The 22,806-nt window shown below is 51.7% G+C and overlaps 1 long non-coding RNA gene across 3 annotated transcripts; it reads left to right on the top strand.

The window, feature by feature from the left end:
- The first annotated feature begins 9 nt into the window (after nt 1-9).
- LOC122193701 lies at nt 10-13,203 on the top strand. 3 transcript variants are annotated; one of them, XR_006182954.1, is made up of 5 exons: nt 10-1,993; nt 5,974-6,069; nt 9,453-9,603; nt 10,930-11,000; nt 12,241-13,203. It is a non-coding gene; the product is annotated as an uncharacterized LOC122193701 (long non-coding RNA). The 3 variants fall into 3 exon arrangements; XR_006182955.1 differs by having other exon boundaries at nt 10-2,356; nt 9,453-9,587; XR_006182953.1 differs by having other exon boundaries at nt 10-2,356.
- Nucleotides 13,204-22,806: the final 9,603 nt, after the last annotated feature.

The raw sequence follows: 22,806 nt of genomic DNA, 5'->3' as shown, positions 1-22,806 counted from the left end.
AGATGAAGATGAAGATGAAGATGAAGATGAAGATGAAGATGAAGATGAAGATGAGGATGGGATGGGATGAGGATCAGGATGAACCCTGCTGCCATCACTCCCCACTCCTCTCTCCCCTTCCCTATCTCCCTGCCTTCAGCCCACACGTGCTTTGCCCTCCAGTGCCTGCGCCGCAGCTCCACGCTCAGGGTTGCAATGCAACATTGCAGACATATAACAGCCTGAAAAATGAAGCCAAACTTTCCCCTCCCCACACCTCATCCTTGCCCTAAATACACAGAGCAAGCTGCGGAGCTCGGCTGGCTGCGCGATGGGAGCCAGCGGCGGATGTTGACAGCCTTGATGTTGGGCGGGCAGGATCCTGCACATCTCCCGCTGTATGGCGCTAGATATTTAATAAAGCAAAACCCCCAGGATCAAGCAGGCTGCCGTCCCTCCCAGCTCCTTTCTTCTGCTTTGCTCGAGCTCTTTAAAGCCTGCCTCCCGTCTCTCTCCAGAAAATCCTTTCATGCCTCCCTCACCAGACTGACATTTTGACAAGTTGCCACGAGTGACATCTGATTTGTACAAATTTCAAGACTAATAAATCTACCTGTCAAAGCGGAAACTTTAAAAGGAGCTAAGCCCAGCGGGTATAGTTTAACAGAACTCAAGTTGATGAAACTGTAGGATGGAGAAATTATATCTGTCACAATCCACCCACATTAGTTCTGTAGAGATGTTGGCAACTGAAACAAACGTCTTTCACAGCCTCGAAAGAAAAAAATAAAAATAAAAAAAATAAAAGGAGACTGTTAATACTGTGAGTAACAAGTAACAGTTCTATTTGTAAACTAGCACGGTTATTTATTTAATTTTTAATTTGCTTGTAGACACGAACAGGAGGAGACCCCCAGCTCCGTGGTGCAGTTGAGGTTCCAGCACCCAGGAGCAGTGGCTATGGCACACTGGGTCAGGACAGGGCACACGCTGCTCTGCCCAGCTCTCCTTGTACTTGCTGTGGTTCTCTGCAGGGAGCCCCGTCCCCATCTGCCAACCCAGAGAGCCAAAGGGGCTGTGATTGAGGCTCTCCCCATCCATGCATATCTCATCCCCATCCCCAGGACACAGAACTGGCGCTCAGAGTATTTTTCTGCAACAGTGAGCACAAAATGAGCCAGGTGCTTGCAAAGAGCTTCAAGGAGTATCCAGCAAACCAAGGAAGGAGCTGCAGCACGTGAAGCTGAGGTCCCTCCTCTTGCACTTCACAGCAGAAGTGCTCTGGGTCCTGCAAACCTTCCTGCAGCTCTGTGTTCCTCGTGTCCCACTCTCCTTTGGAGTTGTTTTCCTCTGGATGTACAGCCGCAGAAACACGCCATGCACAAAGTTGATGAAGCTTGGTTAATTTTCTAATAGGCGCAGCAGTGATGGATGGAAGCCGTGCTGTCTTCCAGCTCAACTTAAAAGTCAAATAAAAATAATCATGCTGATGGAAAAATATCATTCTTCCAGCAAAGGCAGATAATATATGATCTGTTCTATCTGCCAAGCGCCCGTCCCTGGTAACATTCCCATGTGCTTCAGCAGGGGCAGAGTTCAGCTCACACTATGCACTCTCCCATCCACCATACACTGGGGCTTCAGCGTAAACAACCCATGGAGCTTTTTCAACATCTGCATTATTTCTAATACGGTTCCCACATCAAGAGCTGTGCTGCAATGGAGGCAGAGGCGGCCTGCAGCAGGGACTGCAGCGTGTGGGATTCAGGGAGCACCTCCTACAGGTTGGAGTCTGCACGCTGCATTTGCATTGCATGGATCCTGCAAATCAGGAGTTGCAAGCTGTGCTCGGGGAGTCTGCAGCTTTCTGCAGGTCTGCTGTGCTGCTGAGAGCTCTGCAAAGGGCAACAGACCCAGAATTCAGGTGGGATGCAGTCGGAGCTGCGCTCAGCGTGGGGCTGCTCGGCGGTGCTGCGCTTTGGTTTCGCTGTGATGCCGCTGTGCCATGCCCCAGGTAAATCATCTCTAATCCGATTTGCTGAGCTCAGCTGCCTTCACAGTGGGATGAGGGATGGCAGGACAAGCCCAGCAGGTTATTTCTGCCATACTTCTTCCATCGCTCCATACCCACAGCAAATGACACCTATATATCTTGGCAGCAAAATGAAGCGTGGTGGGGACGAGTTTTCCTCCTCGCCACCAAAACCTCGCAGCCAGCGTACCAACACTGCCCACCCCATCCTCATCTCCATGCAGATTTCACACACGGCCCCAGGCAGTCGAATGCTGCACTGAAGGGCCGAGTGATGAAGAGGGGACCGCTTGCAGCCACCATCATTGCTTCAAACAAACAGGCTGAGAGCTTAATGATTTCAAGGTAAAGCGCTTTTATTAAGACAACACAGGGAACTTTTTTCAACCACAGCTGACATCACTATAATAAATCACCATCATGTCTTGTGGGATTGAAAAAGCCAAAATACTGTCAGAACTGATTTTTCTGGCTACTCATGCCTCCAGAACAAACCATGTGTTTTTAATCAACAAATCTTTGTTTTGCATTTCTAAGACCCTAGCACTCTTTAAATAGTTAGCATTTACCAGAGGGATATTTTAAATTCAGCACACTGCTTCCTTACTGGAGAGATTAGGAAACAGGACACCACATTACAGACTTACCGGGCTTGTCCAGGGCTTTTGGAAATTTGTTTTTGTTATATTTATGCAGTACAGAGATGGGCTTTCCCACACTTGTTTCTAGCTTCGTTCAGCCATTTCTCTCCCCAAAATGTGGACGTTCTCTGCTTGCAGTGAGCTGCACATTACAGTGCGTTGCTCCTCATCCTTTGCCTGCAGAGGATGTGAGCACGGAGCATCCTGGTGCCACCCTTATGCTCAGGTGTCTGTGTAGTGATGGGGTCTGGAAGGGTCTGGGGGGGTCCTGGGCACTCTCAAGGTCAGGCTGAAACCGGAGCCACCGGGATCCCCTTTCTCACCCTGCCAGACCCCCTCCCCCGCTGCCAGCTTGGCACAAATGTCAGTGCTGAGAATAACCCCGGGCCCATGCCAGGCACAAAGATGCCAGTGCCAATCACCCACGTCCAGCAATGTGTGAGCAGAGCTCAGGACAGGAGATGGACACCGCTCCTTCCACACTGCATGGTTTCTTTGGTGTGGGAAAGGCAGGCTGACCCCATGGAGGAGACCCCACAGGCAGTGGGAGAGACAGGAGGGGAAACCCCATGGACTGAAGGGACGCAGGGACCCTCAGGCTCAAGGTCAGAACTTGTGATCACGGTGATCCATGCTGACCCCAGGCTGAGCCCTGCCATCCCCAGACCCCCCTCAGCCACATGAAAGCAGCCAAGAGCACGCAGCCATGCGCTGCACTGCTCCCCCCAGAGATCAAAGCCCACGCCGGGGGCCGGAGCATGTGAGGGGCAGGTGTCCATCCCCCCACAGGCCACCATTCATCACACGCTGCGTCCCACAAGGAGATCAAACCCGGCCTCCCGCGGCTGTTGGTTAAAATCCGCCTTCCAGTTACCCTAATTAAAGTTTTCTCCCGGCTGACTGCCGTCCTGTGAGCGCTTCTTTCACTCCCAGAAACAAAGGCTGCAGTGAGGAGCCCTCATCCGGTGCCAGGACCGCTCTGTTTGCCTCCTTTTGAACTGGGACACTCTGCTGGAAAGTGGCTTTTCCAATTTGAGAGAAGTCATGGAGCCCCGTGCAGGGCTGGCGTCTTGCTACGGGCACCGAGGGAAGGATTTTCCCAGCCAAGACCTCCTTTGGGACACTTCTGGGTTTTATAAAGGAAATTCAGGCAAGAACCAAAGCTCTTCAGCACCCAAAACCAGGGCAGACTAAATGCAAGGTCTATGCAAGCCACATGGTGAAGAAGTTTTAAGGTTTGCACCAAACACCAGAAATCTGTGCCCTGGAACAAGAACACAGCAGAACCCAGCAGACGGTGCTGCTCCGTGTTCTGGTCTTGGCCCTGAATTACAAATAACAGCTGCAAAGTTTGTTCCCCACAGCACGCAGAGGGAAGCAGGCAGATAAAGGTCTGCACAACCTGCTGCTGGGGGAGATGGTATCTAAATAGGATTTTTGTTTAAAACCCAAGATAATAGCGATAACACTAATAATAATAATCCTAATGATCCCTCTTTTCAGGCTGCTTCAAAGCCCAAATCTTATCCTAAACAAGAAAATTATTCTAAGCCTCAGAGAATGCATTGAAAATTAATATTGATCATTAGGAATAATCACCCTACGAGGAATGGCACTGCAGTGCCTGGGGAAGGGATCTCTCCAGGGCCAGGCAATAATCACACTACTCCTATTGAGCAGTGCCCAGAGTGGATTAACCCCTTCTGTGCCAGCCATGCTGTGCCCTGGGTGCTGCAGTGCCTGGTTCACAGCCCCACACAATGTGCTGCTATGCCACTTAGTGCCACACAAAGCAATGCTGAAAGGGCTTTCAGAACACACCGTGTTGAGGCAGGAGCCTATGGAAGATGTTTAATACTAATTCTATTAGGCATCTGAGTTAATGAATCACAAGTGTAAGAAATCATGATAATCCAGCAGGCATTAGTGACAGATTAGCTTCAAAGCTACCATAAAAGTGCCATAATGCTTACCTAGCAGCGTGATTAATGCCAGCAATACATAATGTCATTATGAGGAATGGAGCGGCGTGGCGGCAGCTGACAGCCCCTTTGCTCTGGCCATGGCTAAAGCAGTGCAGTGCTGATGAATCCCCACAGGATGGGTGTTGCTGGGGTGCTGAGCTCACGGTCAGCACGTCCTCCTAAGCTGAGATGCAACCAGAGCTCAGAACCCATTGCTCCCAAGGATCCCCTCCCTGCCCAGCACATGGACACCAAGACACAGCACCATGCATGGAAGAAGGGGTGAGAGTGGGACAAGTTGCTATTGAATGGAACTAGATGGCTCATTATGGCTTTTAAGGATTGTTTTTCTACATCTTTATTGCTCAGGTTTGCTTAATTCTGGAGTGGATGCCTGCCAAATTGTCTATCAAATTACCTACTGGCAAGTAAACCAAAATCAGTTCACTTGAGTGCAGCCCTCTTCTATTTGACTTATAGCCAAGCAAAATATGGGCTTAATCAAGGGAGAAATTGGACGTGATGTTTCAATGAAAGATAACAGGGTACTGTCTGTTCAGTGGAAACAGGTGAAGACAACAGCCTGGGACGGAGAGCAGAGGGTTAGATGCTTTGGTGTAAGGTGGGGCTGCTCCTGTGAGACATGGCACTTCTATACCCACATACTCTGTGGGTGTTTACCCCTTCCTGCTGATTTACTCTCTGCAGAGCCATGCAGGTGGATGAGGCCCATGCACCGTTGCAGCATCTCCGTGCCCCTGGCTCATGCATGTGGTTCACAATGCTGCCTGATCAAAGTCCCCTGAGCAGACCTACAAGGTGGTTGGGCTGGATGATCTCAGTGGTCTTTTCCAACTTCAATGGTTCTCTGACTCTATGAAGAGCATGGAGCTTGCTTTGGAGCAGAGCACTCTGCTTTGTTCCAGAGGTCCTCTGAGAGTTACACTTGCATTGCCCACAGCTCCTGACTTGGAGGAGCATTGGGCTTTGATTTCCACACCAATCCTAGCTCCAGAGATGCTATCTCCATTCCCAGGACACGTGGTGGTGTTTTCAGTCCCCAACATCATGGGAGTGTGGGAGATTTCTCTTCTTCTTCCCCTCTCTTTGATCTTTAGTGGTTTCCAGCACTCATTCAAGCTCAGGAATTTGACTCCTGAAGGCTAAAAACTGGAAGGTAAATAAAAATAACCCCAAAGTTAATTATATACTTAACAAGTCATGTTTTTTTTAAGCCTGTCTCATTCCTTGTGGGGGTCTGACTCATGGTTCTGAGCACTTGCAGTTGGCAATAACGTCTTGCTATAATTTGAATTAAACCACTTGTAGCACTGCTCTGTTCTCTAATTTCATTTAGGCCCAGTGGGTGTCCTGTCTTCCTGGAATTTGTTGGCTATCTAATGAGAAGCAGCCTGGCGAACGATGTTAATGGATAAAGGCACCTTATGTGGGGGTAAGAAAGGAATGGAGGGGAGTGGGAAGGTGATGGGGAGGAGCATGTGGAGAAGGCCACCATGGATCCAGAGGGATGGAGAGGGATGGGGAGGGATGGGGAAGAGGAGGAGGATAGGGAGAATGGGGAGGGATGGAGAGAAATGGAGAGGGATGGGAAGAATAGGGAAGGATGGGGAGGATGGGGAGGTTGGGGAGGGAGCTGGTACAGGAGACTGTAGGGATGATTTATGCAGGCTTCCTATGCAGCAAGTGCTGTTGTATGGCCTTTGAACTACATCCCAGGAGCCACTCCGTGTCCCCACAGCCACCTCATGTCCCCACAGCCACCCCATGTTCCCCTCAGCAGTGACCTGTTGACCCGGCGCTGAACCCGAGCCCTGCCCTGCTCTCACCCCAGGGGACACGGAGGTCTGTTTGATCCTTCCCATCTGCCCAGCTTTCCCTATGAAAGGGGCTGTTGGCTCCTGCAGGCTGAGCATTGCGTGTCCCTGGCCCTGAGCATCTCCCGGTGCACGGCTCACAGTGGTGACGAGCCACAGCCTTTGCTCTAAGCCGGGTGGCCCAACCTAGCAATGAAATGGTTCCTCTTCTGCCACAAATGAGTAAATAAATAGGGGGGGAGGATATTTTCAATGGCCCCCTCTGTCTGCAGGGAGGTGCAGTTCCCCGCAGCCCTCTCCAGGAGAGCCATTTCCAAACCTTTGCCAGCAGGGCTCACTGGAAGGCGCCATGCTATCCGTGCCACTCACTCCCCCCTGCCCATTCCCCATCCCATTTCCCACCCCATTCCCCATCCCATTTCCCACCCCATTCCCCATCCCATTTCCCACCCCATTCCCCATCCCATTTCCCACCCCATTCCCCCTCCCACTCCCCATCCCAAGGGCAGGGAGGGCTCCCAGGCAGGAGCACAGAGCCCCATATCTGGTGGACCACTGAGGGAAAGGTGGCAATACTAACAAGAGCAAAAAAAACAAAATGTAGGAAAATGACCTATATATATATATATATATATACATACAGACAGACACACACGTATATATACAGATTCTAAAAGAGCAAAAGGAAAAAAAAAAAACAACTTCCAAAGTCGTAGGAGTTGCTGAGTTGAGTTACGGGGGCTGGGGTCGGATGATTAACAACCCTCCTGCATTTCTGCATCACAGCCATTACTCACTCCAAACCTGAGGCTTCTCAGTTACATACCCCGGCGCAGGCCGACCATTTTTTCCATTGACTGAAAACACATTCTGACTGAAAACAAACTTTCGATCCCCAAGGCTTGGCACGCCTCGGGTCCTTCACCGTATTTAATCAACGGGAAGCTAAACACTTTCAATCTGTGATGGCTCATTTGGAGAGGGAGCTCTGGGCCCTCGCTAGGTGCCAGATATAATAACTCTCCCCTTTTCTTTTCTGAGGCCTACTTTTATAATTTTGCTATTTTTCAATGTCAGACCCATCTTTTGAAGAAATTTTATTGGATTTCCTGCTAGACTTCAGCGAGGATTTTTCTTTCTTTGGCAGAAATATCAAGCAGAACAGGGGAAAAACTCAATCATAACCTTGGAACGGGACTCATTATTAGTTAGGATTTCTTTGTCCGTTTGCACAAACGTTACTTAAGGGGCCCCTGGGCGCTCCGGTCTCCCCCAGCTGCACATTTCCATAAGGTCTCCCCAAAGGCTTTGGAAATCTCTGCGAAATTCCTCATGGCTTCAAAAGGGAGAAGAGCTGCAGAGGGGCAGGGCAGCCTCGGGGCCCTTTGCTGTGGCTCAGTTCGGCACACTGCAGAGCTCCCAGCCCAGGGAATGAGCAGGGTTTGCTGGCTCCAGGTTCTCGGGGCTCTGTAGGCTTCCCGTCTTCTTTCTTGCAGTGTTTGAGGTTAAGAGGTATGCAACAGCCTCCAATAAATCGCTTGGTGTGGCGTACAACAAAACAAGAAAATGTAATTCAGATTAAAGTCACCCTCTGGCTAAAATGATAGTTTATTAAATAAGCTGCAGCGCTGCCAATCAACTCTGCTGGCAAGCAATGCTTTGACATTAATCTTTTTTGATGTGATTTAGGGTACACCTGGGCCTTTGTAGAGTATCTCCCATAATTTCTTTCCCATCTCTCTGGATCAAGCTGCTGTGCTTGGCTCCGTTGACAAATTCCCCAAGTAATCCCTCAAAAGATTGGAGAAATGCTCCAAACGCTCCATTAAATTTATTTTCCGTGCTTTAAGAGCCCCAAAACTATGTCCAATAAATAAGTGTTCAGCGTGATTTATGGAAATGCTGCTCTGATTTAAAGTCACAGGGGGGGAAATGCATCCCCCCCCCCGGGGCAGGAGGAGCTGTGCCCGTGCCCCACACCCAGACCCAGCTCTGAAGGTCTCCACTCGGGTTTCCTTTCCCCCAAAAAATTTATTGCGTTGTACTTATTGGGGGAACCATCAAAAGAGTAATTCTGGCCCTTGTTTTTGCACAGTCCTTTTGATAAATATGATACTTAGAAATATGCCTCCCACAAGACAGGAAAGCCATAGAGTTAAAATGAAGTAATCTGTCAGTAAACTTGTTGGAATCAAAGCCAAAATGAAACCTGTAAAAGCAAAAGGAGAGGGGGAAAAAGACAGCCCGCACTCCAGAGCACTTTGGGCAAAGCAGGGAGAGGGCAGACGGGGGCTGTCCTTCCTGCAGGCAGTTCTGCATGAGTCAGGGCTGGTGCTCAAAGGGCCTCTGTTCACATCCAGCCTTGGTATTGCTCCTGTCCCTCCAGGGACTCCATGTATTGAGCTCCGTGCAACCAGCTCCATGTCTTGAGCTCTGTGTGTTGAGCTCCATGCCACAAACCTCATGCCGCCATCTCCTGTCCCTGGATGCAGCTGTGGAGTTTCTACCACCCTCACGCTGCTCTTTTTTGGTAGCATCCGATGGGATTTTCTCTTTTTGCCTGATTCCAGAGAAGCACACCCCATGGTGTGCCGAGTTCTCCAGGGCAAACACAAAGCAGGTCACAGTGTGGGACTGCGTTCATCCCCCTTCAGATTTTCCTCCCCCTCTGGAACAAACACCACAGAACTTAAGGCCATGTGCAAAATGCAGCCCCGTTGGTTCTAGGGAGGGCAGGAATTCTTTGCTCTCCTCTGACCCCACAACTTCCAGGGCCGTTCCCAAACTGGGTCACAAACCTGCCCCAAAACACAGCCCAGAGAAGCTGAGGTTCAGAGGGTCCTGGCACAGGGGGAGACCCCACGTGGGGTCGGATCCTGCTCTTCCTGCTGGCATGGATACAGTTGAAAGCGAGGTGTCTTGCACCACCTGTGTTTACACTGTGCAATCTGCAGTTTACTGTAATAAAATCATTTAATACTGTCATAATTTTTTTGGCAAGGGCCGCACTGCGTGATATGGAGCGGAGCCACCTGACAGCAGCCTGATGTGAGCGATAGTGCAGAGGGCAGGAAGCAACATGAAGAGCCACCCCGGGGCTTGCAGGGCTCGCCAAGCAGACAGAACAGAGGGAGAGGTGCACAAAGAACCCGGTGTGCTGCCCCAAAACCCCTTCTGTGTTCCTTGAAAACCTGTTCTCATGCTGCTTATTGGGGCTGGGGAAGGGAATCGGGGTCAGAGGTGCTTCTAGGGCATGGGGTTGGGGATGCTCCCTGGGGTCTGGGTGAGGAAAGGGGAAGGCGCACGTACGGGGCGAGGAAAGGAGAAGGGAAAGGGAAGGAGAGCGGTGTGCGTGTGTGTGACTGCGGAGAGAAACAGGATTCATGGTAATTTCCTGCCAGATGCCTGAACTCCTCCAGCATGCAGACATTTCACATGTGAAATATCAAAGCGTTCCCAATAACAAATGTACTTCCTGCAGCTCCTCAGATCTGCCTCCGTGCCAGCAAGGGAGCCGGGCAGGGAATGCCGCTGCAGCGTTGAGGGTGCAGGGCTCAGCTGAAGGCTATCACCACTTTGGGAATGTTATTCCCAGGTTTGGGAATATTATCCCCCAATTTGGGAATGTTATCTCCAGTTTTGGGAACAATTGCTGTCGGTTTGGGAAGGTTGAACCCAGGTTTGGGAATGTTACCCTCACATTTGGGAATGGCACCCTGGGTTTAGGATGGTGACTCCCAGATTTAGAGATGTTACCATGGGTTTGGGAGCTCACGTTGGCTCTGGCAGTTCACACTGCCTTTTGGGTGTGCAACACACATCCACAGCCTCTTGACCCCATCAGCACAGTGCTGAACATCTCCGGGTTCCGGACTGATTCTGAGCTCTGTAAACATCCTGACAACAGTGAGGAGGAAAACACCCACCCCAAAGAGCTGCTGGGCTGGGATGGTGATGGGGACACAGGCAGCCCCACTGCAGGGACATCTCCATACCAACCCCACTGCACAGCACAAAGTGTTCCCCTCCAGGGAGGCAAAGAAGAAAACACTTCTCATCCACTTTGGCCATTTCCCTTGTTGATGTCTCACGAAGTTGATTCCTGTTTGCAGCTCAGACACCATCATCCCACCTCCAATGGGACCTGATGCTGTTTCCAAGCTCTTTCTAAGTGCCTTGCTGGAAGGGAAGCAGTGGGGTTCACCTAATTCAATATTTTTGAGTGTTTTCAGGACCTGCACAACTCTCTACACCAGGTGGCTGTAACTCACTCCTCGTGTTCTTTACAAGATATTTGTAAGCTTGCAGCAAATCTCCCTTGCTCTCATCCACATCTTTCAGTGCTAACATACACACAAACCCTGCAGGCTGAGAGCCGCTTTGCATGGGAGAAACTCACGCAAAAAGACCCAAATCATCATAAATCAATACTAACTGTACGCTGCTTATTATTTCCTATTGTCTATCGGCCCTCGAAGTTGATATTGACTCGGTTGGAGCAAAACGTCGATAACCGCAGACCTCGAAGGTCAGGGAGGATGGATAGCAGGTGAGAATCCCCTCTGAATCTCAGTGGTTGGATTTTTCTTCGGGAGAGCTTCATGCAGCCCAAGGAGGGGAGGGGGGACCCATCCCTAGGGATCGCAGTGCTGGTTCCAGCGCCCGCCCGCGCCCCGTCACATCTGTCACTTCCCATTAGAGCCCGCCAGCCACATAATGCGCTTTGACTGATGTAATTGGGGCTGACACAGCGGCAAAAGGATCTCCAGAAACTTTACACCACGCGGTTTCCTGCACCCCGCTCCCTCTGGCTCTTTGCTGGAAACCGCGCTTGGAGGCAGCGCCCGGGACTGCACTCACCAGAACTGGGGTCAGTTTCCAGCTGCTGGGTCTGGAAATGGGAACCTCACCCCGGCCACTGGCTGCAAGGCTGCAAAGTGGTGGCAGCTCTTATAGCGAGAAAACCCCACTTGTGCCCTTTGCTGGGAGGGCACTTTAACCCAATATCAAAGCAGTGGTCCTAGGGAAATTCCCCCCCTGAGTGGAGAAACACAAGCTGGAGGCTCCTTCCCCATCCCCACACCATCACAGCGAGGGGCTCCAGTAGGCAGGGCATCCAGGAGCCAGCCCATGCTGCAGACGATAGGAGATTGTACCCAACAGTCAGGGATGTAGGTGACTTGGGGATGTGGGTGTCTTGGGGATGAGGACGATGCTTTGTCTCTGCCATCCTTGGGCAGTTTCAGGGAAGCAGAGTGACCCACAGCCTTTATCTGCCCCTTGGGCTGATGCTTGAGCGCAGTACTTGAGATAGGAGCTTCTGCAGAGCTCCTGAACTTGACTTGAACATACAGCCTTCTTGTCCCTCCTGCTGTGGTTCAAGGAGAAGCAGTGACAGTGGCTCAGCCCAAAGTGGAGCCACAGGGTTTTGGACCTGTGAGATGAGAGCAGGGAAGCACCGCTGCTGCTGTTGTGCTCCTGGAAGGGACAGGGCTGGGGCAGCTGTTGGGTGATGCTCAGCACCGCTTTGTGGGGGGATCTGGGGGCAATGATGCTGCTACAGCCCTGATCTTCATGGATCAATGTTTCTGGCGTGCTCATGGTCTCTTTGCCAAAAATACTTTCTCACTGTGAGCATCATACATAACGAGTGAGAACATCCAGCACTTTGGGGAGATCAATAGCACCACAGTTGTAAATATCCCGGGAAATCAATGGGGGATGTAAGAGGTATTTCACCCATTTTCACTTCTAACATCTCTTTGTACTAAAAATGGTATTTTAATAAGTGATGGGTGGAGGCTCTCCCTGTGCACGGCTACTGCGTTGCTCAACTGCCTCTGATCCCTGGGAGCACATCTTTCCTTCCACGTGGCCATGGCCAAACATACACTCTCCTGTATTAAAAGAGCACCAGCTCCTCGAGAAAGACTGCAGAAAATCTCTCAGTTTGGGATGACTCCCAACCTTGGGGAGCTACAGAAATTGAATCCGCAGCACCTCTCAGAGAAACATCACCCAAAGGACTCAGGGCAACTTCTGGGACAGCGGGACAAGGTGATGCTGGAATCCCTGGCAGCACCCAAGTCTCTCATTGCCCAAGAAGACAAATCTTTGTATGGCACCAAAGTACAGCACAAAAAAGCTACGTGGAGCCAATGACCAGCATCCAACTCCACGGCAGCATGCTGCCCTGCGCTCCCTGGCATCCAGCTCTTGGACACCTTCAACACAGGTGTTTTCCCAGCTCTTTCTGCTGTTATGGCCATGTTCGTGGTGCTCAGAGGTGGGGGCAGGAGGCAGCCCTGGGGGCATGAAACCCCTCTGAGCAGCGTCACCCCAGTGCTGTGTTCCCATCCCCACGAGCCAGCAGGACACCTTTCATGTCCTAAATGCAGCGTGGAGGCCAACATAGCACTAATTACAAGGCAGTGCATCCCCGTGCCCTGTGACTAAGGCAGTATGTAGAGCAAAGGTAGGAACAAACCACCAGAAGAGCAAATAAATAAAGGAGGCAGCCTTAATAATGGGGTAATTACCTGGCTTAAGTACACAATCATCTAGCATTTTGCTAAACTTTATGACACATGATGACAAGTTAATAAATGAGATGTCTTACCAGCAGTAAAACAGCTGTTAGCAGCCACCTTGTATGTCTGGGTAGCCCAGAGCAAAATGAACCACCGCGCCAAATGAAAAGAAACTGGTTATTTCTGTTTGTCGAAATAGCCCGTGTAATAAATCACCATTAATGATGCTGTCACTTATCAAAGGGAAAGCTCTTGTTGCAAAAGCCTTTGAAGTCATGGCACCTATAATTTCCTACCTATAAAAAGGTGCCTTTGTGCATGTGTCATGGCTGGAGCTGCTGGGAGGGACCTGGAGTTCAGTGCTGCCCATAGCTCTGAGCTGAGGGGCACCATGGGGCGGGGGGCACCAAGGAGCAATGGGAGCACAGGGAGTCCCCAGCCCAGTGCTGAGCCCTGCAGCAGGAGCCCAGCCCTCCCTGCTCTCCCATCCACTCTGTAGACATTGCTAATGCTTGTGCAATTATCACATTATTGCAAGAATCTTCGTCTGCCATCGCGTCCTGCAGAAGAGCACAGAGGAGTCTTGCCCTGCTCCTCTGCTATGCAACCACTGTGCAACAAGAACCAGGCTGCAAGCACGGCCCCTGTACAAACAGTGCCTGTCAGCAGGGATTAAACCCTCTGTCAGCACAGTGCAGGAGGCAGCAGGCACTTGAACTAAAGGAACATCTCCTTCCAGCAGCAAGAATGCAGCCAGCACTTGTAGCTGTAAGAGGAGCTGTGCATTGCATGCACGTGCTGCAGGGATGGGGACGGCGGGATGGAGCTGCTGACCCCATCCCACAGACCTCTGGAGACCGTGTCCTATGGGATGCAGCTCAGACAGTGGGGAGCTGGATGTATGCAGAGGTGTCAGTGGGCTCTGCTCATGCTGCCAAGCAGGAAAGCAGCAAAGCCCAGCAGAGCAGGACAGGGTGCTCAGTCAAGAAAAGCATGAGACCATACCTATGCCAACCTGTGGGCAGCTGCCATGTCTCTGCCCTCCACTCGTCCCCATACTCTGTCCATGCAATGCATCCTAAAAGAGCAATGAAGTCCCAAGTAAAGGGCTACAGAGGCAAAGGGGGGGGGGGGTTCTCCCCCTATTTAGGAGGAATGTGTTTCTTTTCTAGAGACCTAAGGAGGTTTTTTTCCCTCCTTCTTGATTATTAAACGAGGCAGCTCCTGTGTCGCTTTGTCACTTCTCCCTGTTGAAGACACTTTCTCTTTTCTTCTCATCTGAGCGGCAGCACCTCACCGCCTCGTAGCATCTGCTGCAAGAAGTCGTCACCTGTCACCTCTCCCCAAATGACTTGAGAAAACAGGATAGAACAGCTATAAATAATTTAGACCCATCCGACACTGGTGCAGTGACTAAATATCAGAAGTGCTGGAGCATCACAAGCATTGATAGCCACGTAACCTACTTTGGGAGGAGGATGAGAGCAGCAGGACCGCGTGCTGCCCTTGTGGCCAACGCTTCTCAGCTCCCGTTGAGGGCCCACGGGCAGGGCATGGCCCATCCCTTTGGCACACTGAGATAAAGGTTTGCATCACCCCAAAGACACAGACAAAGCATCCCAAAGGAGCAGGAGAGGGACTTACTATTAACATGCATGATTTCCTGATCAAATCCTACTGCTGTCTCAGAGCTTGTAAGAAGTTAACATCAAAGCCAAGGAAGGGAGGGAATGGCAAGTGCTGGGAGAGATGTCACATTAGTGTCTGGCTCTCCTGCAGCTCCAGCCTTGCTCGTCAAGGCTCTGGCTCCATCGCCCTGCTAGCAGGGAAGGGAAGCATCCCCCGTGTGCTGCAAACAGCAGGAGGACTCGGGTCCTGCACTGCTCCGGCTGCAGGGTGAGATAGGAGCTCCCCTTCGGGCCCTGCTGTAATTGTTCGTCAGGGCATCAGTGCAGCAGAGCCTGATTAAATTCCCAAGCGAGCAACCAGGGAGATAATTAACTTTTGGAACAACTCACCTGCGAGACGCAGCATCCATCACTCAAGGTCTTCTCTGCTGGAGGTGACCCTGCAGCCCAACTGGTGGGAAATATCCTTTGGGGAGTGGAAAGCGCTGATTTACCCGAATTGAAATGATCTGCAGGAGCGCTCCTGGCTCCAGCTGGCAACAAAAGCAGGGAGAGCTGCACAGTGCTGTCAGCCTGCCTGGGCCGGGGACATCGGGGTCACCCGTCACCAATGCTCGCTTTGCTCAGGGCCTTCTCCATCCATGCACACGCACACACCTGATTTTAAGTGGGGTTAACCCTGGTTGGGGATGAAATGAGCCTGGTTCTCTCACCCTGTTGGTGCAAACCCAACGCTGGGGCCCCCAGGATCCCCCCCCCATGTGTAGGGTACACTGTCAACCCAGAGAGCTGCTTTGATTTGGAGTGCGCAGCGCTGTCTCTGGGAGATTTATGGCCCCAGCGCCTTTGATGTGGGGCTCTGATAAGCATCAGGAATATTTTTGTTTCATGACAATGTCAGCCAGGGAGCTCTGAGTGCAGGGGTTTATGGGCAGCAGTGCTTCCTGCAGCCCTTGAGCCGGCTGCCACATTCCTGGGGAAGGCCGGCCATGAAAATAAAATCATAAACCCTTGGAAGGCTTTATAAACACAGGGAAGCTTCTCCTTTAAGGGAGAGGAGAGGGGAGTATTTCCATTTCAATCAGGGACATCTCTGGAACAAGCCCTCAGCCAGGGCCCTGCAGAATTTGTCAGGGGATTAGCTCAGGAAAAGAGAGAGTGCAGGATTTTTCCCCTTCGCACTCACTCGGCTGTTATTCCAAATTAGGCTGTTCGCCTTCAGCTCAGAGGAGGGTAATGAAAACCAGAAGGGAGCTGCAATGGGAGCCTGGCTGGGGGCAGGGGACAGGCAGGGCAGCAGCAAAGCACAGGCATGCAAGGGGCAGCGGGTCCCAAGCGGAGAGGAAGCAGTGCTGGTGCTGGCATACAAGAGGAGCATGGCACTGCACAATGCTGCATGGCAATGCACAGTGCTGCATGCATTGCATAGTGCTGCATGGCATTGCACAGCACTGCAAGGCATTGCACAGCGTTGCACCATGCTGCTCTGCCATGCAGAGGACCCCGCGTTGCACCCACACTGGGGTCCCGCTGCAGGGAAGCTGCTGAGTCCTGGCTTTCTCCCCTCAGCAGCCTCTGCTCACTGTCAACTGCTTCCCACGTGATTTATTTGAGGTTTATGCTCCAGCCTGTAATGCAAAACCACGGAGAGCATTTCTTCCTCCTTGTAATTAAAGCCCCCGATGCCGGAGCGCACACCTGGTATAAACAACCATAAAAAAGTACATGTGCAGAGCCAGCACTGTTTTTAGGTGCTGGGAACGCAGCCTGAGAGTGGGTGCCCTTCCGAGAGGCCTCAAAGCCTCTTTCCAGCCCAGATCATTCTCATGTCCCCCATGTCAACACTGCGCATTGTTGTCCCAATCCTATGCTGTCCCCTCCAGCTCCATGGGAAATGCTCGTATCCATGCAAGCAGGAGGGCAGGACAAACAGGTTGGGCTGCTGAAAAAGGGAATGAGGAACGGCTGGCAGCACCTAGCACATACTGACCCCAGTCACAGCCCAATGCAGGGTCAGGAATGAGGCAGCCCCTCTCCCCCAGCACATCGTGCTGCTGAGCAGAGACCCACCGGCTGCGTCACAAACCCAGGAACTCAAAGCAATTTTAAATGAACTTTCAAAATGATGAACAAAGAGCCCTTGCCCGTGTTATCCAGCAGATAAATCACACCAAAATGATAGTTGTAATTCCCAAAAGTACACAGCGGATTGATTTTCCGATGGCATTTATCATGATGAAGCAGTGCAGCAGCATGCAGGTACAGCTGAAGCTGCAGCGGCCGCCTCCCTCCGTCCCTCTCCCGTTTATCTCCCGTCCCATCTCAGCCACATTTGTACAGTTGCACAAGAGATCTCTGCTGCTCCACCCTCTCCGCCTTCGGCTGCACCATCCAAGCACCAGCAGAGCCCCGCTCCATTAGGATAACACTGCTTTCAATCCCCAATCAGATGTTTAAATTATAACAGTGTGTGCCTGCGTATATATCTCCCTTTGTCAGAGCCTCGCCAGCCTCTCCTTCTCTCCTTTATTTGTCTTGCTGCTGTTGCAGCGAAAATGTATTGGCTTTGCAGTTAGTGATTACACGTCATCACATACCCAATTTATAACACCATACCCCAAAGAACAGATGTAATAAAGCCAGGCCAGGAAACAGCAATGTTATAAAACAGAGCAGTCAACTCAAAGGTCTTCGCATGTGTGCAGGGAAGAAAATATTGCAGACTCTGCTTTGGGGAGGGGGGAGGCTGTGGGAGGCAGGGGTTGGCTGCAGGCGGGGGATGTGGGGTCACAGGGGGTGGGGACACTTGGGGCTCTTAGTGCAGAAATCACTGCTGGGCTCTGCAGCCTCCATGAGAGGCTCACGGAGTGGATGGGGGGCTGTAGAGATGGATTGGAATGGGATGGGGTGGGTGGAAGTAAAGTGAGAAGGGATGGGATGGGATGGGATGGGATGGGATGGGATGGGATGGGATGGGATGGGATGGGATGGGATGGGATGGCGTGGGATGGGATGGGATGGGATGGGATGGGATGGGATGGGATGGGATGGGATGGGATGGGAGGGGATGGGGTGGGGTGGGATGGGATGGGGTGGGATGGGGTGGGACTGGATATGTTGGGATAGGAAGGTCTGGAATGGAATGGAATGGGACAAAGCAAAGTGAGATGTGAGGTAATCTGATGGGAAGGGATGGGGTGGGATGGGTTTGGTTGGATGGGATGGAATGAGATGTGGGAATGACACTTGTCTTAGGGGCAGTTCTTCCCTTGTCCCAATCCCACTCTGGGCTTGCAACATCCTCCTATCCAAGAGGAAAGGCAAGGGCAGTGATTATCTGCAAATCCTTGATCCTCCCCTTCCCATTCATCCCCAAAGCCACCAGCTCTCAGGAGCAGTTCTCCAAAAAGGCTTACTCTGTGCAAGAATTTATCTCTTTCTATTCACCATGCAGGAGACAGGGCATCTCGCAGTGGGACTGGCTAATCTGAACCAGAGATAGGAGAGACCCCAGAGCAAGAGCTGCGTGGGGATGGGCTCCGATAACGTGGCAGCAGTGGGGTGAGCAAGCAGCTCCCAGCCTCTCATTATCAAAAAGTTTTTGTTTAATAACCCAGGGTAATAAAATGCACCTCTGGAGGGCCTTGCCCTGATAAAGGAATGTAAATCGGAGATAAAAGGCTCTGAATTTCGCTGACACAAAGAGCGCTCGGAGGGTGGGAGGTGGATGGAGACCCCACAGCCTCAGTCCCACACCTGGGGGTGGGGGGATGGGGGCAGTTTATGGGGGTGAAGTGGGGAAAGGAAAGCTAAAGGGCCAAAGCAGTGTGGTGCAGGACAGAAACTGATACGACGCCAATTCCTTCGCTTAAGAAGCGAATCACTTTGAAAGGTCAAAACTCCCATTCATAATCGGACTAAACAAAAAGCTAATTAGAGGCCTTTTATGTGCTTAAATGAGGCCGGAGAGTTCCCAGTGCTCCCAGAGGCCAGCGACGACGTTCAGGAAGGTTCCTGGAGAGGAGCACACCCTGCAGAATGCATGGAAGCATCAATACGGGAACGGCACTGCCTGAAAACGCGTGCCCAGTCCTGAGCTGGAACGGAGCTCCTGGGGACCCCGTCGTGGGGACATCAGTGGGGCAGGACGTGGGGCTCAGCCCCATGCAGCTGTGCTCAGGGTTCTCCCCACGCGGCCCCGTGCTGCCACGCCAGCTGCGCCGGAGCGGTGGGTTCCTGTTGCCAAGATATGGATTTGGTTTTAATAACAGTTAGTGCAAACATTGTAAATTTACTGCTGCTAGAGAGAGTTTTTGAAAACGTCCAACTCTGGCTATAATTTTTCAATCGCAGCAGCTGTTTGTGCTCTGCTCATACCTGACACGCTGCTTTGAAATAGCAATCACTGTATTTATAAGAAGGGAAGGACTCATAAATATGTCAGGAGTGGAATATACAACGCCATATTTCACCATTTTCTATTTTAAAATTGTGAGTTATGGCTACAGAAATGTGGTCCCATTAAAGGTGATATGATGTATTTTGTGTCTTGTTCGGGAGCCCATCCATCACCGAGACAATAAAGAAAACCGCACTTACTTTTTTTCCCCGTCGTCCGTAATTTATGATGCCCAAAAAGCTGTAACCTTTTGGCAGGCTTTGCAGAAACTGCTGCACCGTTAGCAACTAAATAACCTTTTATAAGGTTTTAAATGTGTTGCTACAGTCTCGATGCACTTGCCGTATCGATCCAGAAGATCCTGCAAAAAAGGGGAAAGGAACATGATCTATAAGGGGATCAATAGCGGCGTATGGATTGTTGAAAGATGCTCCTAATGATTTTTGCCAGCCGTCATCTTTCAGTGTGCTGCTCCCCATCTTTTGGGCTTCGGTCTTTGCTCAGATTAATTAACCATGCCCAGCCCCTCTGCGTGCCAATGCTTGGGATGTGCTGTGGGGCACGGATTCAGCATAAAGGTGGCACCAACACTGGGTCCCATGGTCCCCACTGTGCCATCTCCATCCCCATTTTGTGGCACCGCTGCAAGCAACCCTACAGGATGGGAAGAAATGGGCTGTGCAGAAGGATATCCAACTGGCACCCTATGGAAGGAGCATGGGCAGTCCCAAAACCAGAGGTTTCTCTTCACTGGGGCTGCTCCGTGGGTTAAACATGCCCCACACAGGTTGGAGAAGAGCTGAGCGCAGTGCAATGGCAGCGCAGGAGCCCTGTGCTCGACATGAGGGAACAGGCAAAGCCCATAAAGCACAGCTCACCCCTGACTGCTCGCTTTGTCATTTATGTTTTCCCCCCAAAGCAGCCACCAAATCATTATTAGCATTATAAATAAAAGGAGAGGGCAAGTTATTAAACGTAAAATATGTGGAGTCCTCCTCGAACTCTCCGCGCAGTTCATAAATATGATGGCTTAATTTCATCTGTAATCCAAACGGCTGATGAAGCATTACGCAGCTCTCTGTTAATTGAAGTTGTTAACAAAGCTGAAGAGAGAGATTATTATGTATAGACTTTTATCCTTCAGGGGTATCATCATCACAGATCATAAACGGAAATGAATCCATCGCTCCCATGCAGCACCGCGGGATCAGCGCGTAGGGTTTGGGGTGATGGAGGTACGAGGCTCCCCAGGACCCCATTCCCACCTCCTCGCCGTGGTGCTGGGATGTGAGATCACCGCCATCACTCGGGGCAATGGGAAACCCACCCCAGCTCTGCACCACGGCCACGTGCACGTGGAGCACTGAGCTCAGTGCCCGTGATTTACTGCGGGTGTGAGGTGAGCTCCGCGCGGGGCGCGATGCATCCGTCAGCTCCACGCACAAAGGGTCATCATTATCTCAGCCCCAGCGCCCGTCTGTTCAGCACGTTGCTCCAAGTAAGAGCAGCGTGACTTCCAGTTAGCAACGGCTTATTTGTCTTATGGAGGAAGGACGTGTTAAAGGCTTCGTGGTGCAGCTGTGCCCCTGCCCATGGATTTCGGTGCTCTGTTACTCAGACCCCGCATCCTCCGTGCACCAACAGTGTGCAGAGCCCCGCTTTGTTCCCCCGCTCCCCTGCACCGCTTCCAGGTGGAGTTATGAAAACACACAATGCCGTTTCCTTCTCCTGGATCCCAGCAGCTTTTTCCATCCAGCACACGATCCAGGAAATTCTCTTCTATACCTTTGAGGAGTTACCACGATGATCTGGAACGCGTTACTTGCACACAGCAAATGCAAATTAATGTAGTCTTCACATTTCGCCGTGGCAATAAAGGGGAATGTTGACATCAGCCTGAAAGTAGAATTAGCTTTTGCATTATGTGGTGTGAGAGTGAGGTGTTGAAACCCATGCACGAAACTTTCCAAGTTACAGTAAAGCACTGTTCTGGCAGCGGCGCAGCAGCAGTGCCGCTCCAGCAGGCAGGGCTTTGCTGAGTGCTCCCTCTGTTCAGCTGTGCTCTGGCTGGTGCTGGGCTCACAGGGCTCTGCCATTTTGTCTGCTCACCTCTCACGTGCTCCTTGTTTTACTGCAAGCTCATCTCCTTAAGAAGTGGGAGTTACAGTGCTGTCAGGCTCTGCTTCTCTCTGATAAAGAGTCCGTTCTGCTCCCAGCAGCGCCGGCCCCTCCTGCCCTAATCCCTCCAACACCCATTTCACCGCAGCACAGAGCTCCATCTCAGCCCTTTGAACCAGAGCAGATGGGGCTGCAGGATGGATCCTGCCGACAGCCCCCGGCCGTAGCAGCTCCCAGACTGCTCTGTGCTGGTGCTAAGGGGTGAAGCTGAGAGCTGTATTGATCACTGCTGCAGTGCATGGGCACTCACCGAGCGCTTGCCGAGCTCTCAAATCCTGCAGTGAGCAGAAAACCTGGTGTGGAGTGTCCTGGCAAAGACACCACAGGATGCTGTGACCCCTTGTCCCCCTGTACCCAGCGGGGACACCAGTATGCAACCCCAATACCAATGCACATTGTCAGAGCTCAGCGCACATCCCTGGTACCCAGTGCACATCATCAGTACCAGTGCACACCCTGAGTGCCCACTGCACACCGCTGGTGCCAACACGCATGGGATGGGGAGGTGGGACTCTGCCCCGTGCAGCCGTTGGGCAGCTTCTTGCAGAAGCAGCTCAGCTCCATCACTGCCAGCAGCGTGCTGGGGGTGAGGTGCGGCCATTTGGCTAATTACAGCGGGAGTATTTTCTGCAGACGTTGATGGAGAGCAGCAGCCCAGAGATCAGCAGCGAAACTGAGCACAGAGGGCGAGAGCGAGACACGAACAGGGACAGGCTAGCCGGGTCAAGTAGGCTCTGCTCGCCCGGCAATTATCTCCTGTCCTCCTCTCTGCTTGGAGCTTTGAGCTGAGGGGTGAATTAGCTGGTGCGATTGGAGTTAACCCCTTGTTTGCCTCTGGCCTCGCAGCTGGCTGCACGCACCAGGCGCATCGTTAGGCGCCATCGTATTCCAAGTCTTTCTCATGTAACTACTCCTCCCCCTTTGAAGCAGCCCTGTCCTGCAGCGAGGTCTGGTTTGATCAGTGCACTGAGTTATTGCTGCTGGATCTTGCTGCTGGTGGCTGCCTGCACAGAGCTGGTGGACAAAAGGGAAGAGTTTGGAAGAGGAGCCCTGGATGGGCCGGCGTGCGCAGGGCCAGGTGCCAGCTGCAGGCTGCTTGGGGAAAACTTTTCTTCATAAAGAGCTGTTTTGTTTCACGGCCATGAAGGCCATCCGTGCTGTTGTTCAGCATGCAGCATATGAAACAGGTCATTCTGGGGAGACCCTCGGGAAGGAGCAGCACACAGTCACAGCTGAGCACAGCAGCACAGCCATGGGACCACCGGCAGCACAGGGTCCTGTGCCAAGCACTGCTGGGTGCTGCAGGGAGGGCAGGGATTCGTGCTGTGGCCTCTCAGCCCCACGGCTCCCACTTCACACTGAGGTGGGGGGAGTGGAGGAGCACCCCACTGCCTTCACATGGAGACCCATTGCCTTCACGTTGGGTCAGAGCTGCAGGATGAGTTGGGCTGCAGATGAGGGAGAAGGGAAAACAAATGCTGCCAGCAGCAGGTGAAGGAAGTGTAGGAGCATTATGTATAATATTAAATTTAATGCTATTCCATTTTCCATCTCAGTTATTAAATTAACTGAGGGCTATGCTTGCACTTAAAAGATTCCTGTCATATTTTATGCAGAAGA

This window comes from Lagopus leucura, unplaced genomic scaffold, assembly GCF_019238085.1.
Source record: "Lagopus leucura isolate 7727_CA_CO unplaced genomic scaffold, USGS_WTPT01 141-6_obj-0_obj, whole genome shotgun sequence".
Classification (NCBI taxonomy): Eukaryota; Metazoa; Chordata; class Aves; order Galliformes; family Phasianidae; genus Lagopus; species Lagopus leucura.
Note: the sequence above shows the minus strand (reverse complement) of the source record. Positions and strands in the feature narration are given on the sequence as shown.